Here is a 15,960-nt window from a genome sequence, read left to right as displayed (position 1 = left end):
TATGAGTTATTGTTTTCAATGCATAGGAATGCAACAAGTTATATAATATGTGCAATTATAAACACATATTTTCTCTATTGTCAGAATCGTAGTTATTTCCAGACTTCCTTGGAAATTATTCTACTTTCTACAATGTATCATAAAACTTCGATTTACATATCTTCTCAGAAATACGAAATTAGCCAAGAATATGGTTAACGCATTATGTATTTCTGGGGAAAGACTAGGCTGAAAGACTAGGCTGTATTCTCCAAAATGTTTATGCTTTCGACAAATGTTTAAAAGTCCTGCACAGCATATGTCAGTCTTAAACAGTACAGGAATTCATGCGGTTTCTTTTACACGAAAAAATGGCCGATCTCTGTACAAATGAAGTTTATTCCTGGCCAGTGTCAGCCTCATGCTCACTTGCATCATAAGCTGGATGAACCATTTGGTGGAGTTTGGTCTACCTTTGGTTTTATGGCATTGGTGGAGTTTGGTCTACCTGAGGTCATTGAAATCTCGTTCAAGTCTTGCTCATTAAATGTATTGTTCACAGAAAGGTTGGTTGCTGTTTCCTTTTTATGCTAACTCCAATTTATCTTGACCAAGTTTACTTTTCGTACTGTGTCTACTGTCATATTTCTTACATTTTTCTTCTTTAATTTCTTTAAATCCATGAAGTCCGTACACGTCATTGGAATTACCAAATAGAGCTTAACCTTCCATGCAAGTTATACTGCTGTTTCCCGCTTTGAAGGAACATACACTTTGGTAACCTTCTTTGAGTTTTCAATGTTGGCATGATCTTCCATTGCTTAATATCCACTTTTTAGAAATTTCTGATTAATGCAGGTTAACAAAATTTTGAGTGAAATATTTCAAAGGACATGATGCAAACTGGTTTTGATTTTGTCCACATGTATTAGAATTATAAATGATTTCCTTGATGTTTGAAGACATGCTCACGTTATGATGCAAGATAAGACAGGTCCCAATTTCACCTGAACTGCTACATCTTTTTGTCTCATGCCATAAGAAGCAAGTTCCAAGAATATATCTTTGCGAGTAGAATATAAAGCAGCACCGTTTGCTCTGATTATATAAGCAGCATGGAGTTGTTAGGTCCGCTCGTAAGTCCAACGTAAAAAGATGTGAAGTTGAATCAGATTTGGCTCTATTCTTATCTTTCTCTTTTTCTTCCTGGGACATCAATAATATCGTATATACGACATCGACTGGATCCTCAACATGGACACAATAAAATAATGCTCTCAAATACACTGCAGCTTATATGTTTTTAGTTCTGTGAGATTCAGAATAATTACTTCAGAATACACCTGGCGACATCCCAGTGACAGATTTCTCGGATTTTTAACTGTTTTATTAAATAAAGGAATCGAAGAAACATTTACACTAGAAACTGATAAGACAACAAATCCAACATCATTCTGGTGGTGTATGGAATTTATAGCTGAAACATCTCAATTATTTAGTAAATAAAATAAAATAATATTGAGTACCTCAGTCGACGATGCATCTCAATACAGATACAATCAAGCGCGTGAATGGCAAACATCACTGAAAAATATCATTGACGTGTACACGATAAAAATAAAAAATATCGACGACGATTGGTTATCGTTGATGTAATTGCTTATTCGGTATCCGCCGCTGTTGCTGGAACCGGCACAATATTATCTGCGGTGAAAATGATGGCACCGGTAGCTGTAACTATTTGTATTTCAGCTACAACAACGATTGCAGGTGTTCTTAATATTATTGCAAAACAAATATGTTCCTGTACGAGTGAAAAATTATCCGATTACATAATGAAATTGCACACAGCGACAGTCGCATACTCGAAATTATCCTCGTTGTTATCGGCGAGTCTCAGCGATGGAGTTATATCCGATTTTGAATTTTCATCGATGATTAAAATATACAATCAGGTTGATATTAAAGATACAAATATTAATAATGGCGGAATTACTTCAACAGATCGCGACAAACACAATCCCGCACAGGACCACGATGATATCGACAAGTTCGACTAAGCCAGAATTTAGTATTAATTTTCCGACTGCAATTCCGGTGGACAAAATCGCGCTAGCACAATTACGAGTGTATCACAGTTGGCCCAACATCAGATCAAAATCATTCGGTAAATTACTATCAAGTAATTCATTTGTATCTGCTAATAAAAATAAACCCGATGGCACTCCTTATTGGACCATCGTTGGATTACCAACCGGTAGTTATCAAGTCGAAAAAATCAATGATGAATTATCGCGCAGAATAAAAAATATCACCGGAGAAGAATCTAAAATAAAAATATCAGCTCATGAACCAACGTTAACTTCGGTCATCGAGATAAGTTCACCTAATTATGTCGTAGATATTTATCAATCCACGATAAGAACTGTCCTAGGATGGCCTGAAATTCAACCACCAACATCCACCAGAACCTAAAAAATCTGATTATACTACAGACAAACAACCATATCATAATATTAATCCAAGTTACAAACAAAATTTACTTGATATAAAAAAAATGTAATTTTGAGTAGTGAGTTTATTTTCGGTAATAAGGACAATATGGAGATTTTATGGTGAGATAATTTCTCAATTTTTCATCAACATCAAGAGAGGTACATCTAAGTGAGATTATTGAATATTTTAAAGAAATTAATCAAGAGCACAAAAGACAACTACAGCTACTACGACAGTATTTTCAAGAATGTGTTTTAATACATCGGGTTCATGTGTCGAGATTATCAAATACCTAGAAATACAAAATCAGCTCGCATCCGACATGGAATATATTAACCAGCGATTAATTCAGGCAATAATTGATGAAAACAATTATATGTAAAACAACGATTTTTAGACGCGTTTTCGCTGACAACGGCGTCGCTGCCAAATTTTAAATTTCCCGGATATAACGCGGACGAATTAAGAAAATCCGTCAAAGATGTCATTGATGAGTTATTTCCCGTAATATTAGCCGCGTGGAAAAAGTCACTACCACCAGCAACTGTCCTTAGACATAATAATGATGCATCGGAATGCGGACGGCATATATCTATAGAAACCGTAAATATAACAACCGTAGTCGCAGTTAATCTTACATGCGATATCGTCGACGGTAGTTACAACACTGACACGGCAATATCAGCAAGGATTTATTCTTTATTCATTTTCGCCAAAAGAACCACCCGGATATTTACTCGTGCAGAAAGCAATCAATCCGGTTCATCTACGATGTCATAATCGTCTATTATCAAGGATGAATTTCAGATTAACAGATCAGTCTGGAAATTTATTGGATATAAGAAACGAAACATTAAGTATTAATTTACTTGTAAAATCGTAAAAAAATATATTATAATCAGAAAAACTGTTTTTTCTAAAGGGTAGTTTGGTAGTCAAAATCGTGCAAATCCAACAATGCTATTTTTTTTAGAGGTATTTACTAGTCAAAATCGTACAAATCCAACAATTGTGTTCTCTTGATAGGGTAGTTGGTAGTCAAAATCAGTATAAAAAAATATATTTCAGTAAAATAAATAAAATTTCAGTAAAATAAATTAAATTTTACTTTTCGTCATTATCTAATATTTTTCTTAATTGCCTCACACGAGTATTAATTATCTTTTTTGCTTCGTATTCATGAGATAATTCTGATCTAATTATTTTCAATTCCCCGAGATAAATAGCCAAATTATTTTATTTGTGTTTCATCTACGTTAGCCAATGATTGATACATTGCCGATTAAAATTTCTTTATAAATCTGTATTCGGCTGGTAGAATATGTCTTCCTTCGTGTTTATTCTGTACTAGTATTTCAAAATCAGAAATAACTTTTTCAATGAGTAATTCATCAGATATTTTTATTCCATTAATTTTTAATCTTTCAATAGCATCAATTACATCATTGATATTTTCGTTATCATTATACTGAATATTATATTTCTAAAAGTAAAAAAAGTAAGAATTTATATTTCTTCAGTAAAAATATGATTTTTACACAATCAATTTTTAACAGTATTTCAGAATGATTTTTTGTTTGTATTTCTTCGAATACGATGATTTATATATATTCATTGCAACTTTTCGTATTGAAGGTGAACATATGTAAAAATATTTACCAGCAGAATTCATTGATTGAAATATCATCTCTTTGCTAGTTTCCATATTTATGGATTTAACCGCTTTTGGGTTCTCTCTCTCCACCGGTGTTTCCGGATTTACAGTTCTCACTTTGTGTAACCGCTCTTAGATTGGATAAATTATTATTTAGTTTCCGTCAATATGATCAATCACAAGACCGCCTTTGATCACTCCAAAGAAACACTCGTATATAAAACGATGACAGTGATATCTTTTCTTACCCCAAATGTTACATAACCATGAGTATTAACATTACCAACTGGATTTTTCGATTTACAGTGTCTAACAGTACCATTACAAGATGCTTCGTAGTTTTTAATGATCGGATGCTTTACAAAGACTTCGTTCATATAGTATTTGTTTAAATTATAATTTGTCTGAGAACATATTTAGATAATTCTCTTCGCGCTTGATGATTATATCATTATCATTAATTTTTTTTATCGTAATGTCTTTTAAGTTCTCCACCAAGTTCTGCACATAATCGTATTTTTCCTCAGACTCCAGCACCACACCGCATACATGATATCGGTCCTGAGCAACCTCGACGAATGCACTGCAAATGCTGCCCGCAGAATTCTCCTCTGCAGGATTTTTTTACAGTAATCCAGCAAACCAACCATTAGCCATTTGCACTGATTCATTATCATATTTGATATTTGTCTAAAATATAATATGAATATATTCGATCTTGATGCCGAACACGATCTAACCGATGTCAATAATGCCAAAAAAGAGTTTTATGATGATAGAGCATCTCATGTATGGTCTACGTGGAAAATCATGCATCCTGACGGTGTCGACGGTGTAACTGATAATACAATAAATGATACGTGGGCGAAAACAGTAATCGATTATATCGGTACTCGTCATCGTGATAAGAAATTTATCTTTAGAATAAAATGTATCGCGCAAATGATTGACAATGATGTATGGATTATTCGTGATAAACGTGATCCTGTAGTTAGCGGGAAAAAAACTATAATTTTAAGTGGGAATTCTAAAGCCGTTCTATTGACTGGCATTGATAAACCATATTACGAGCAATCGTATCCTGTAACAGCAGTTCTTTATGGAATTAATCAACTTAATGATAAACCTAATGTTAGAGATCTTGTTCCAATGAAAATCTTGACTTTCTCAAGGCTAAATTGTGTAGCCGAGCGAGTGATGGAATATTTTAAAAATACGAAGCGTGGATCGGGTTTAACGGATTTAAGACGTAAAAAAATAATCACATGGGCCGAATCGGTCGCGAACAAAGGAGCATCAATAAATGATGTTGCTGAATTATCAAGTAAATTAAAATTTGCCATGGTAGTAAAAACTCTATCGGGGGAAATTTTATACGAATTAGTAAATAAATCAAGAGGAACACCAATTACAATTACTGATCATAATGCACATGCGTGGACATCCTCGGTAACCATATTTCCACGGGATCGTGTTGTTCAATTTTATTCCTCAGAATTTCCTGGAAATATATTTAATTTTATTTACGAAATAAGTAAATCCGATCCAGTGTCAGTATGGTTGTTTAAGAGCTCTGAAAATGAGTATGATCAATGTGTATGACCTAATGGTGATTTATACAGAAAAGAATCTTTACATGATGAGACGAAAAAACTCACAGAAAAATATTCTATGAATACTGAACAATTATTTGTTAATTGTTTTACGGTTCCATCGGTTGCTGCTCATGCTGCCCGAGAAAAAAAAACCTCTGGAAACCGTCATGTGGGGAATTTCTCAAAGATGTACAGCAGAGTTGTATCGAATACGGACACGGCGGTTTATCGAATACTAAGTATAATTACAGAGATATGATATCCGTGGATATGGTCGCGTGTTATCCAGGAAGTTTTCTAGGATTAGGTGAATGTGCTGAATACTTTAAAAAATTCGGACATCCTAATTACGAGATGACACAAGTATCAATTAATGGTCTGTTACCTGATTTTCCTTTGACAGGATTCGCTCGTGTAGTATCATTTGAATTTGCTAAAAATCTCCATAGGATTTGTTATATTTGGTTTGGTAGACATTTCTCAGAGCGACGCTGGGTTCATATAGCACTACTGAGATATATGCTTGATTGTTCAATGTTAATATCGGGTTCAGTTAGTGAGGCGATTATATCGTATCAAAAACAAACTAATGTTTGGTTACCAAACGAGCACGACGAAAAAGCAGCAAAAGATCTCGGTAGAAAAATAACTGGTAAATTCACTCAGGGTGGAGCATATGATCACCGAAGGCATCATTCACGATTGATCATGGATGATGTTGGATTAGATTTTATAATCGTTGATACCGCTGCTAGAAATATATTTTGTAATCTAGAAAATATTTACTTGCCAGATGGAAATACATTAGGAACAGTTGTTTGTTACATTGATGGAGGATCTCCTCAGTATACTCATTTAAGATCTTGGGTGATTGCTTATGTTTCTATAAATTTACTATCAATGATAAATATATTTCCTAGTGACGCAGTTAGAGTTGGTACGGATTCGTTTTATATCGATAAAAATCATTGAGCACTGTTAGAAAGTTTCGTATGCGATAATTCATTATGGGGTTCATGGAGAATCAAAAACGAAAATATACTCGATTATTGTGAATCAGCTGATGTTGCAATTAAGGATAATTATTATCGTGATGAAATATCAGAAATTTCATTAGAACCATCTGTGTATGATCCAGCATCTAGATATAAAACAGTTAACTTGAATGGGCCAGGTCATTCTGGTTAAACAACACGAGTAGTAGAATTATTTCGAAATTCTGACATGGTCGTGTTGACACCAACACATAGACTCGCGCGAGAAATGAAACAACGAGGAGTTAATTCGTGTACTTATCACAGCTTTTTCAAATATAGCGGTGGTACATGGACTCCAGATCTAATGTGAGAAAAATATATCAATAAGGTTATTATTTGGGATGAAATATGTACTGTGTCGTTGGAAATATTAAAAACATTTCTTGATTGGTTATTATTAAAAAATACAGCTGTAATAATGTGTGGTGATCACGGTCAACCATGTCCTATCGACGGAGCATCTCCACATGATTGGCTGAAGAATTTTGTTGATTATTACGAAGAAGTTGATACCGATTACAGATCACTTGATGCAGAATTAAGCGAGTTTAAAAAATTAAAAAGACTACAACCGAATAAAATTCAGTGTATGGTGATGCACAGGATAATTTCAGAAACAATCATGAAAGACATTTTGCAATCGCGGAAACCAAATGATTTGATAGTTGCGAGTAGAAAAATAGCCAGAGATACACTTCAACCGGAGTTATTTCAGTTACAACGAGAGAAATTTCCAATGATGCAAGTTCCGCTGTGTTATCGACCAGCAGATACGCGAAGACAAAATATTGACGTTGTTGTACCGGGACAAGGGAAACGAAATCTCGTGTTAAATGATATTGTTACAGTTGATATTGATCTTGTTGAAGAAGCACTAAATGCCGATAAATCTCTGTGGACGCTTGGATATGCGATGACGATTCATTCATCTCAAGGATTAACTATTTCTGATACAGTTGTTTGGATTGTTGATGATCGTATTGAATGGTCAAATTTAGTTTATCTTGCAGTATCTAGAGTTAGAAAAATATCTCAGTTACGAAGAATAATCCTAGACAAGATGGTAATCAATGATGAACTTGACGATGATATAATAAGAAAATAATTATCCGGTTATAAAAAAAAAATAATCACGAACTTGATCTTAATGTTGAATTTATCATATCGTTGAAACAACAGCAGAATAATCATTGCTTAAGTTGTAATTGTATAATGTTATGGAGATATCAGAAAAATGATCCAAGGCAATTTACCGTAGATAGAAAAAATAATCATCTTGGTCATATACGAGAAAATGTCACGTTGGCGTGTCTTGAGTGTAATCGACGTCAAGGTGCTGACACCAGTGCTAATTAAGTGATTTAGGCGGTAATTGAGTATCCTCGGAAATTATTTGTAATTCTTCGCGTGTAAATCCACGTTGAGGAGCAGTTGAATCAAGTATATAAATTGCTGGTCTACCAATTGATGTTGTCATGGTAGATATTTTTTTGTGTTGTAATGCTCCAAATAGGATCAGTCGCTCTTTTTCTGCCACCTTCAAGTTCACCGGGTTTATATAAATATCTCACGGCGATATTACCTAATACCGGTTGTGTTGAAAAATCACGTCGTCGTATTGGTATATTTGTTTTGTTGTAATTGCTTGAGTGGGTTTCATATTTATTGCTCGGGTTGTTTCATTATTTAATGCGGATATTACACTTGGTAATCTTTCAACCCATTGGTAGGATCTCATATCCTGAATAAATTCTTTCGCATACTGATATCCAAATAACCGCTCAGCAAGTGTTCGATTAAATCGTTCAACAATTGCCTGATCGTTGTGAATTCCGGTGTGTCCTCGTCGCATTCTAACATTATGTTGTTTCATCAATGATAATACTGCACCAAAAAATTTTCTGCCAGGATCAATTTGTGACAATTTTGGCCACTGCAGAGGTCCACGCTGATAAATTCTTTTAAATGCATCCGCTACTTCAACTGCAGTTTTTGTTGATAATGGTTCTGTATCTTTATATCTACTTGCAATATCAACTATTGTTAATACATATTTGTATGTTTTTTGATTTATAATATCATGAGGTAAAAACATAATATCAGCTTGATGAACTTCATTAGGAATACTAACATCAAAATGTGCATAATGAATTCGTTAAGGCGGTGGTATATAAATTTGCTATATTGCCTGTTTGGATAACCATAATTTAGCAGTAGAATATTTGACCTTCGCTGTGGTGGCGAGTTTATTATTTGCTGCTTTACCCTTCCAGGATCCAGTTGGGGAATAATAAATTAATTCCATATTTATATATTACCAGCACCTAGCGCTAATTTACCTTTCATCGCGGATTTTATTAACCAACTAGCTAATTTTTCTCTAATGGATTTATTAGAAATATAATTTAATGTATGAATCAGATTCGCATCCGCGAGATGTCTTTGTTGTAGATCATTACTTCGATAGACAATATCATGAACAAGACATGCCTGATCAATAGCATTTATTGGTTCTTCATTTGACTTTGGTTGATCTTGATTGTCAAGTCTAATATCAAGTCGTGTTCCGGGACCACAATAATTTTATCCTGGAAGATGTTTTTCTCCTGGATATTTAGCCCAGGGAATTTCTGGTAATTTTGCTGCAATATCACCCGAGTATTTTTTTTTTTTTTTTTTTTTTTTTGTCGTTGACTTCATTGTTGATTTTCGTCCCTGACCTGTAGAAATAAATCTAAATTTCTTTGTGCCACATCGCGTACATTTACCTGTAGTAGTTGATCTGTTATTGCGCGTTGTGACCGTAGTTAGGCCAGTTGTTGGAGTACGCGCTTTACATTTTACACAATATAAATCCATAATATAATTATACCATGAATGTAATTTATTTTTCTGATACAAAAATAAAAACAAGAACCATTTAAACATCACGCCGCATTATCAAATTATATTAGAATGATTATAATAGGTCCATCTGGTAGTGGAAAAACACAGTTGTTTCCTTATTTGATAATGAGATGGTTAAAATGGGATAAATTATATTTAGTAGCACCATCAATTGAAGATCAGAGATGTTATGAAGTACTTAAGGATTTTAATGAAAATGCAAGATTGTTGAATGAACACAATGATGATGTTATCGAATTTATTACTGATGTTGATGATGCAGCGTCCGTAGACTCTATTGATGGACTTATTAATAATTTAGTCGTGTATGATGATATGATGTTAAACAAACAATCGAATCCAGCTAGGGTATTTTCTCGAGGAAGACATAAAAGTACTGATGTTATTTATGTCACACAAAGATATACACAGATTCCTAAAGTAATTAGAGATAATTGTAATATTCTAGCTGTATTTAACGGCGTAGATACACACACGCTGAGAAATATTCATCAAACTTGGTGCAGTGGTGACATGGATATTATTAAATTCAGAAATCTATTTAGTCGGGCTCAGTCATCTCCGCATGGATTTATAACGATAAATTTACATGATCCTCGAACAAGATATCGAATCGGACTTGATAAAAAATTCTAATGAAATCTATAGCAACAAGGGGGCTGCGACTCCATATTGGTACCAATTAATGTTATTTTTTTTTTTTTACAATTCCAGGGTATGACAACTCCAGGGTAAACCTATTAGAGTCTGTACGCCCTCCTTGCTGCTGATCAGTTTGAGATCTCCGTCTTGCACATCATGTTTGTATGGACATCTGTCCCATTTTTTGTTTTGTCTTGCACATCATGCTTGTATGGACATCTGTCCCATTTTTTGTTTTGTCTTGCACATCATGCTTGTATGGACATCTGTCCCATTTTTTGTTTTGTCTTGCACATCATGCTTGTATGGACATCTGTCCCATTTTTTGTTTTGTCTTGCACATCATGCTTGTATGGACATCTGTCCCATGTTTTGTTTTGTCTTGCACATCATGCTTGTATGGACATCTGTCCCATTTTTTGTTTTGTCGTGCATTCTTTGTTCCTTTTCACGATGACCTCTAGTGTTTATTGCAATATGTGCAATAGGAATTGTTTCAGTATGGGATGGCGCTATCAGATCTGGTTGTGCATTAAATACTTGATGGAATGGTTGACTTGAAAATATTGTAAGTGGATAGTGGTAAAAATCCATCACAGCTGAATTCTACTATTCATTTTTATCCACTTTGCTTATCATTTTAATGAATCTAATTTGTTCTTCTTAAGGTGTTAGCTTTTTAGTAAAAGCAACAAAGCGCATATATTGACCAATATTCTCCTCTAGACGCTTATCTATTTAGCACTCAGGTCCTTGAGTTACACGTAATGGTCCAAATGATCCAGCACAGCAGCCATTAAGCAGTTGCCATTTGGGTTATTATTATTCGTTCTTACATTGTATTACTGGCTGAAACCTTGTCATACCGAATGGTGTGATATGTCTGTCGTCTAGAGATAGAAAGTGCATATTGTTCTTACAAGACCAGCACTGTCCTTTATTTTGCTGTCAGTATCATAATTTGTATTATTGTCAAATTGTCATTGATATCCCCTGCATCTGAAAGTTCCTTTGCTATATCATCATGAGAGCTATTCAACGATTTTTTCATTTTCACAATCATTTTGTCAATTAAACGTTGTCTCTTCTGTATATATATTGGCTCCGCTGCGTTTTTCTCTTGTTTTCTGTAAAACCTTTTTTTCCCATTGGGCGTCATTTAATGTATCTTCCTCTCCATTTCCAGTTTATATCTCGGATATTTGGGTGTCGCTTTTTATTTCATCTCTTTCCAACTAATTTCCTGTTTACTTCATAACCTTTCAGCGTATATTTATCTGTGTTAGAAGAGGAAACACCATTAATTAATAGGACATATTAGTATTTGAAATGGTACCTGGAAGATCACACTTTGATGGCATGTAGTCACTGTTACTCTGTTTGGTTGTATTTGCCTTTGCTAATTGTGCTATTTTACCTTTAAAGGCAAGTGTTTGTTTTAGTGTTGCAAGAGATACTTCGGCATATGTATCCTAGCATACCGTATTTTCTTCTCCACTTTCAGTGCATCGTTTGGGTTCATAACGTCTTGAATTTTGGTCAGCAAAGCATGTCGGTTCGAAATCAGTTATTGTAGAATCATCCACCTCTGTTGTATTATCCCCCTCCCCCCCCCCCCCCCCCCGAGACATTGATACTGGAACTTGACTAACTTAATGGTGGATGTATATTACATCATATGTAACTCTAATAGGATCGTCAATAACATTACGTACCCTTCTGGTCCGTTTAGACATGCTGACATGTGCCTCTTGTGTATCAAATGTGTTGGCTGTTCTCAATTATGGCTAAAATCAGTAATAACGTTGAACGTTTCTATACCATCATTGCCAACATTTTAATTCTGCTTGAGAAATAGCGATTTCTGATTCAGTATCCACGTCAATTGCAATATATTGGTGACCTTGAGTGTTTTCAATAAGAATATCTTTACTTGTTTCAAATACTTCTGACAAAGGTCAATATCGCTTGCAGCCTATACTGGAATTTGAACGTTTGTGTGATGTTCTGTATGGATGCCATCTTTTGCCAGCAGTTCCCTGCGAGTTTGATTTTTGTTCTGCAAGCGTTGTGTGTTTAACTTTAAGCTTGAGGAAAATTTAAAAATACATCTGAACAATCGAAGCAATCACTGTTATATGCATCTTGATCCGATAACAAAGCATGTTTCAGGTAAGAATGATGCTTGATGGTAAGCAAATATAGCACATCTTAATTTCAAGAAATCTGAGTCTCTGACATGTAATTACAATCTTAATTTCAAGAAATGTGAGTCTTTGACATGTAATTGCAATCATAATTTCAGGAAATGTGAGTCTTTGACATGTAATTACAATCTTAATTTCAGAAAATGTGAGTCTTTGACATGTAATAACAATCTTAATTTCAGGAAATGTGAGTCTTTGACATGTAATTACAATCTTAATATCAAGAAATGTAAGTCTTTGACATGTAATTACAATCTTAATTTCAAGAAATGTGAATCTTTGACATGTAATTACAATCTTAATTTCAAGAAATGTAAGTCTTTGACATATAATTACAATCTTAATTTCAAGAAATGTAAGTCTTTGACATGTAACTATAATCCTAATTTAGATGGTTAAACTTAATGAAGGCTATTTTATGCCGGATAACAGGAAGACGCACATTATAATCTTAACATTAGTAAAGCGTTGAAAAGTACATAAGAGCATATCAGAAGTTATTGAAAAATACTGAACAAATAATTTTACTATTACTTTATATATTCTATACAGTCGCTTATGAGATTCTGATAGTTTTGTTACACACGAAGCATGCTGAATTCAGAAGGTTTCGTACATAATGCCATGATTCCATACACAATACCGTGACTACTTACATAATACCATGATTCCATACACAAAACCGTGACTACATACATAATACCGTGATTACATAGACAATACCGTAATTACATACATAATACCATAATTCCATACATAATAACATGATTACATGAATAATACCATGATTACATACATAATACCGTGAAAGCAAATAAAATATCATGATTACATATATAATGCCGTGATTACATACGTATTGACATGATTACATACATAATACCATAATTACATACATAATACCATAATCCCATACATAATACCATAATTACATACATAATACCATAATTACATACATAATACCAAAATTCCATACATAATACCGTGATTACATACGTAATGCCATGATTACATACATAATACCATAATTACATACATGATTACATACATAATACCATGATTCCATGCACAAAACCATGATTACATACATAATACCGTGATTACATACGCAATACCGTAATTACATACATAATACCATGATTACATACATAATACCTTGATTGCATACATAATACTATGATTGCATACATAATACCCTGATTACATACATAATACCATGATTACATACATAATATCATTCATGATTACATATATAATATCATTCATGATTACATACATAATACATTGATTACATATATAATATTATGATTGCATACATAATACCTTGATTGGATACATAATATTATGATTACATACATAATACCTTGATTACATATATAATACATTGATTACATACATAATACCTTGATTACATACATAAAACCATGATTACATACATAATACCGTGATTACATACATAAAACCATGATTACATACATAATACCATGATTACAAACATAATGCTATGATTGCAATACCGTAATTACGTACATAATACCATGATTACATACATAATACCATGATTACATACATAATACCATGATTGCATACATAATACATTGATTACATACATAATACCATGATTACATACATAATACCATCATTACATACATAATACCTTGATTACATACATTATACATTGATTACATACATAATACCATGATTACATACATAATACCATGATTACTTACATAATACCGTGATTACATACATAAAACATTGATTATATACATAATACCATGACTACATACATATTACTTTGATTGCAATAACGTAATTACGTACATAATACCATGATTACATACATAATACCATGATTACATACATAATACCATCATTACATACATAATACATTGATTACATACATTATACATTGATTACATACATAATACCATGATTACATACATAATACCATGATTTCTTACATAATACCATGATTACATACATAATACTATGATTACATACATAATACCATGACTACATACATAATACCATGACTACATACATAAAACATTGATTACATACATAATACATAGATTACATACATAATACCTTGATTACATACATAATACCATGATTGCATACATAATACTTTGATTACATACATAATAAATTGATTACATACATAATACCATGATTACATACATAATACTATGATTACATACATAATAGTTTGATTACATACATAATACCATGATTACATACATAATACCATGATTACATGCATAATACCATGATTACATACATAGTATATTGATTACATACATAATACCATGATTACATACATAATACCATGATTACATACATAACATCATGATTACATACACAATACCGTAATTACATACATAATACCATGATTACATACATGATACCATGATTACATACATAATACATTGATTACATACATAATACATTGATTACATACATTATACCATGATTACATACATAATACATTGATTACATACATAATACATTGATTAGATACATAATACATTGATTACATACATAATACCATGATTACATACATAATACCATGATTACTTACATAATACCATGATTACATACATAATGCTATGATTACATACATAATACTATGATTACATACACAATGCCATCATTATATAGATAATACCATGATTACATAGATAATACCATGATTACATACATATTACTTTGATTACTTACATAATACCATGATTACATACATAATACCATGACTACATACATAATACATTGATTACATACATAATACATTGATTACATACATAATAACTTGATTACATACATAATACCATGGTTACGTACATAATACTTTGATTACGTACATAATACTTTGATTACATACATAATACCATGATTACATACATAATACGTTGATTACATACATAATACCATGATTACATACATAATACATTGATTACGTACATAATACCATGATTACATACATAATACCATGATTACATACATAACACTATGATTACATACACAATACCGTAATTACATACATCATACCATGATTACATACATGATACCATGATTACATACATAATACATTGATTACATACATAATACCATGATTACATACATAATACATGATTACATACATAATACATTGTTTACATACATAATACATTGATTACATACATAATACATTCATTACATACATAATACCATGATTACATACATAATACCATGATTACTTACATAATACCATGATTACATACATAATGCTATGATTACATACATAATACTATGATTACATACACAATACCATCATTATATACATAATACCATGATTACATACATAATACCATGATTACATACATAATACATTGATTACTTACATAATACCATGATTTCATACATAATACCATGATTACATTCATAATACCATGATTACATAC

Source organism: Sinohyriopsis cumingii, chromosome 14, assembly GCF_028554795.1.
Source record: "Sinohyriopsis cumingii isolate HCF-2022 chromosome 14, ASM2855479v2, whole genome shotgun sequence".
Classification (NCBI taxonomy): domain Eukaryota; kingdom Metazoa; phylum Mollusca; class Bivalvia; order Unionida; family Unionidae; genus Sinohyriopsis; species Sinohyriopsis cumingii.
Note: the sequence above shows the minus strand (reverse complement) of the source record.